Raw genomic sequence first — 6,072 nt, forward strand, 5'->3', positions numbered from 1 at the left:
TCTTGAGTCTGTATCAGAATTCAGGTACCATAATACAAAAACCATTTTTTTATTTTGGCCAATACCTGAGTTGCTGTGAACAATGTCACACAGAATGAGACATGACTTATCAAAGCCATATCTAAACATAAGCCCAAAAAAATCTTCTTGCCCTACAAATTTTATCAAAGAGACAGACTATAATCCCCTTTTTCATGGTGGATAACAATATGTTCCATGAGTATCCTCAATGATATCAGTAGAATTCCTTGGAATTTCATAAGTATTAATTGTGATGGCATTAAAATCTCTTTTTACATAAACCTCTCAGTCAAGTTCTCATCTCCACCACAGACACCAACATTTTGGTGAAGTCAGCTGGTAAGCTGAGGTTTGAGTTCATTCTCAGTGCAAAAATTAAGCCAGAGAAAATTTCAGAATTCTTTGGTCTTGTTGGATGTTGGAGGTACTGAATAAGGATGTTGCAGAATATCCATCATTAAAGACATCTAAGCATATGTTTGACAAATCTTTTGGAAAGAGGGAAAGATATTTTATCTGTCCTTGGGACAGACTGATGGACAAGATAAATTCTGGAGGTCACTTCTAGCCCCAGTGTTTATGACTTCATACATGTGACAGAGGGCCATACCTCTATGCCATTCAAATCACTAAAATCAAAATCAAAACCTCAGGTTTCATCCTGAATGACTAGCATGAAGAGAAATGTGACATTTTGTTTTACAGTTGTAGGATTGGTTTTGCTGTATACTTTCTGAAGAGAAAGAATAATTTCTTATCTTCACTGGAGTATAATTTACGAAACTCAGTATTTTTTAGACATTCTAGACATATTTTCAGGGGCTTTTTCATAGAACTTCAATAATCTTCCTGTCAAAAATTAGATTTGGATAGTTTTATCTTTCAATATCCATATCAGCTGGAACCATACCAAGAAGAATGCCATTTAAATGCCTTTTTCCTATGCATAGGAATTAAACGGAAAATAAAAGAGAATGAAATAGTTAGCAATATGCAGAGCCTCTGAGGTTCTTAAATATGGGAAGAGCCACTTCAAAATAGCATTATTTTTTTTTATTACCTGTAGGTGTATATGTCATAAATCTGAATTAAACACCTAAAACCTCCATAAAGCAGATAAGGTGGTACAGGCATGATTTTACAGCATGTACATTCTGAGTGGAAAAGCCTCAGGTTCTGGAATGAGTGCATCTGAAATGCTGCCTACCAAGGCTATTTCCAGCTCTGGGATTCTCTGACCAGGAACACATGATGGATTTAAGACTGTACGCTGACTGCTGGAGGATTCATAAATTTGTAAACGATGATTTGCCCAGCTATACAGGATATACCTAACAATACTTGAATAGTGGTAGATTATTTGTCAGGAACTGATACATGTGTTAACTGACATATTAATTACATTTTATGTAAACTGTGTTCCAAATCACATCTTTTTCTCCCTGCTTTTGTTATAGCCCTAATCATGAGTCCAACAACAAGTCTACATATTTACCTGGTATGCTCCATTTCTCAAGAGGGAATCCACAGCCAAGGTCATAATTCTGTGAGGGTGATAGAGGACAGCCCTGAGTACTGGTTTGCATTGCTGGAGCTTTTTATTCATGTGGCTTTAAAATATCCCTTGACAGTGTCTTTCAGCAGATAAAAGATGCTTTTAGTGGGACAGGATGAAACTCTTTCATTCATTTCACAAAAACAAAATAAATTAAATATTAAAAGATTGGCCTTCTCCACCCTCACAGGTTTTCTTATCAGTGGGCAGCACTACCTTCCTAACTGTGCTTTTAAAGAAATGCAGCCACATTGCACATTTACTGCTGAATTGAATATGGTCAGTGTTTGTAAGGTTTCTTCTGAGTATTTTTGGTCCCCAGGCACTGAAATGTCTTCTTTTTGAACAGTGATGGCAGGACACTGTTAAACTGAGATGGTTTTGTCACTGCAACACTTGAAGGCCTGGGGTACTTCACCATCTTAATGTGCAGGCATTTGTCTGGGCATAGTTGCTCTGAGGATATAAGTTTTGGACTCATTCCTAAATTCCATCGAAGTTGCACTCTATTAGCCCAAGTACATTTTTCAGATCTGGCCACTTCCCAAGTAAATATGAAATATGTAACACAAAATAAATACAAAAATACTGGGAATGGGAAACCCACTCTGAAAATAAAATAAGGTAATTAAAATGCATCATAAATGTCAGTGAATAGCTAGCTTACTATATTTTAAAATTGAATTTGTACATGACATTGTCAAGCCACAGATTTTGCCAGTCACACATGTCCACTATTATTACAGGCTCATCTATATCCCTGAGTATTTCTGTCTTCCTGCATTTCTGGAACACAGAGTATTAAAACAGAAATGTTCAAAAACTAGGGTGTTTTATTAAAGTTTTGTAAAAATCCTAAACTTTTAGCTCTTGCTTTTTTGATTATGTCCACATGACCATATAATAAGTTGCAATAAGGCTGATCTTGCATGTTGAGGAAAAATATTGCATACTTCTGAATGTAGTACTTTAGGAATCACCTCTTGAAAGATGTTATTCTCTAGATAAAGAAAATAAGGTTAGTTAAAAGTGGAACAGTCATCCAGGCTTATTTTATTAGGCATTATGCTCAGCTTTGGAAAAAAATCAATGTTGCAGTTAATAAATAAGCATTTATTTGGTTTGTGGTTTCTACACATTTACAGTAGTACATAGTTCCTTTTCTAAATTAAAAAAGGAAATTTAAGAAGGAAAAAAACCAAGATAGGTTTTAAAGGTCCTTATATTCTTTCAAGCTATGACTCCTTGTTCCTAAAATATATTTCTATCCTACTATCTTTCTACCAAGTGGGTAAAAGCGGATTATTTTTAAAAACAAACAAAGGAATATTTATGCATTTTTCTAGACTTAATTAGGAGGCAAAAGGATACCAAATAATTTATTTGGCTATTTAAAGGACAATCAAATAGGGAATTCCAAATATTCATGCCAACAATAGAATACACACGACTTAGACAGCCCAAAATCATTCATGTCAAAAATATGAGTAACAAAACAAAAAAATCATAGTACATCAATATGTGAACAGGACAAGAGCAGTTTTGACAAATATATTATTCATAGTAAACCTTTAATTTAGATCCTGTCTTGAAGTGCCACATTAGCTGTCAGTCAGTTCTGCAACCATATTGGATGTCACATCAAGACTTCTGTGTTTATTTGGCTGAAAAACTTCTTTTTTCTTTTGATTGTTTTCATGCCAAGAAGAACAGAAAATGGCATTACCTGGTAACACAGTAAAATATTCAGAAATAATTTCAAATACAGACAAAAAAGTCTTCTTTTTTCATCAGTAATTTCATATTTGGATTACAGGACAGATTATCTCTCATTTATTTCAGAGTATATCCATGATTCTCCTTTCCTAGCTTGAAACATTGAAGAAAATGTAAACTCACATTATAATCTGAGTAGGGTCAGAACTCCCTTTTGTTGAAACAGGCTTTCTGAAACACTTGATTGCAGTGTGATACTTACCAGACTATAATTAACTGGGAAGAACATCCTACATAGCACTTTCTAAATGCAGGTTGCTTAGGTAAGAACATTAATGACAGTATCAGCAGCAAAAGTTCCTGACTCTGTGCTAGGTTGGGTACATGCACAGAAGGAGTAGCTTGAAAATTACTAGTGGGATGCGTACCACAACTTGAGAACTCTGGCCCAGACCCATCTCTATATTTGGATGACACCAGTGTAAGAGTCACCTTACTTATGTCATGAGACACTGTATAGACTGTGTTTGTGACACCTTGTACCTGGCTGGGCATACCATGCATACCCTTTTCAAGTGCAAAGCAAAATGTACTAGCTTAAAACATCTCTGCTGAGCTGAATAACTGCAGCATTCTGCACCAGGTGTGCACCCCCATGGTTATAGAGCTGGAAAAGGGAAAGCTTGTTTTAGTAAGTGTAATATTTGTGGCATAAATATGTAAATATACGCTACTATGGGGAAAAATTAATAGAGGTGATAATGATCATCATCATCTTAGTTGCTCATATTGCTTAAAAAAATCTTGAGTGGGATTGTTATTGCATTTTAATTGCTATTTGCAAGTTTTATTGATTTTATTCTGACATAGAAGACAAAGTTGATATACTGTAACTGCTAACATTTAAAATGGAAAATAATGTTTGTTAGCTGCAAACTGGTGTATATTACAGCACATCAGGAGATTTCTTTGTTCATTATTTCTTGTCTTAGACATATTCAAAGGTCATTCATTGCTTTCTAAATTTGCGAGCTTATTGCAAACCAGTCCAAGGTTATATAACTCTCCAAATATAATATTGTTCTGTGTACAATATTAGCTAATAAGTAACTATAACTACTACCTGCTTCCAGTTCATAATATGCTTAGGAAATTAATATATTTGAAGTTGTCAGTTTAGGTCAAATTATTTGAGAAAAGTTAATTTGATAAAATGCCTGACTTAAAAGAGTGCCAAAAGAGAGTGATTGAGATACAAATAATTGCATAAGATGTCCTGCCCTTAAAAATGAACCATTTAAAATTTAATATTTTAAAATTTAATTTAAAATTTTAAATTTTAAAATTTACAATTCCTAAGGCAATCTTTCTCAAAATATGGAGTTAAGAAAACATTATATTGACAACATTTTGGAAAAGTACTGAAAGCTGAACTCTGGGAGCATGTGTCAGGTGGCAAAGGAGTTACATGGTTTGCATCTATTTTTAACCAAATTCCTTCTTTGAAGTCAGTAACTGTATAGCCATCTTGGATAACAAAGGCAGCCTTTTCTATCATATAATCATGCTTATTATCCCTTACTTTTCATTGAAGCAGCTCTGCCTTTAAAAATGACTTTCTTCACAATTTTGGATCATGTTGTTTTGGGATTTTTTCCTTGAGTTTTAAAAGCATTAGGACACTACTCTTCTAACTAGTGAATTACAAAGAACAACTAATCAATAACCAGATAGTAAGTAAGAAATTAAGAATCAAATAAAGAAAGATCTTCAAAATGAGGGAAAAAATAGAGAAATGGAGCCTGGTAACTTGAACTCCTGATTTTCTGTAGACACTAAAAGATCACTGGAGCAGGAAATTAAGAAATGAATTATTAAAATTATTACTGTAACATTTTAGCAAAAGATACAGTACTGATTTTAACCCAGAATACATGGCTCAGTAGAAGTAGATGATGTCATGACTCTAAGTGATTTAAGAGGCCTTTCAGCTCTGGGAGGTTTAAAGGGATCAACTGTCATTGCAGTAGAACAAGTAGTGCCAGAGAATAATCCACATTAATGCTCAGAGGCCAACAGGCACCAGATCTCCCCAGGAGTTCCACAGCTATGTACAACTACCTGTATTGTATGTCTCCCAGTGCCTTTATAGCTCAAAGCAAGCCCTTATATGGGCCCTTTGCCATTCTTCCACTAGCTAATTTCACCAGGATTTTAAAGCATGTTACATTTATTTGTACTTTGTACCAAGGTAAATGGGACTGGACCAATAGGCTAAGAAGCAACCTTAGCATTTTTGCCATAAAGTGTTTGTGTGTATGACGGCATCATGCCATGAGGTATCATGTCCCTGGGAGGCAACTTGAGAAGGATGGAAAACCAATGAGAACATTAAATTTAAGAACGTGTACTCATAATGTTTTTCATTCTTCTATGACATGTAGAGTTGTATTGAGTCTTTTGAAATTATGTAAGTTAATTTTAGGAAGTATGTTTTCTGCACCACAAAAACTCTCTTAGTTAGTGTTTTTTATTGTCCCAAAACATCAACTTTGCTCTATCAGTTTATCAGCTCCTGCCACCTCAGAACTATTACGTGTTGTACTATAACTCCATGTTTTTTTCAGTCTTTCCAACGAAGAGTTTTGAGTTTTTGAATGCCCTTTTGTCACATAATTCTCCTTCCCATTATATTTCAGAAGAATGAAAAATCTCCTCTGCCATTTAGGGTAGTATCTTGAATAACTATATCCCAACAAAACCTGTCATTTTAGAATAGA

The sequence above is a fragment of the Manacus candei genome, unplaced genomic scaffold (assembly GCF_025592945.1).
Source record: "Manacus candei isolate 608988 ecotype Guabito, Panama unplaced genomic scaffold, ASM2559294v1 h1tg000011l, whole genome shotgun sequence".
NCBI classification, from domain to species: Eukaryota; Metazoa; Chordata; class Aves; order Passeriformes; family Pipridae; genus Manacus; species Manacus candei.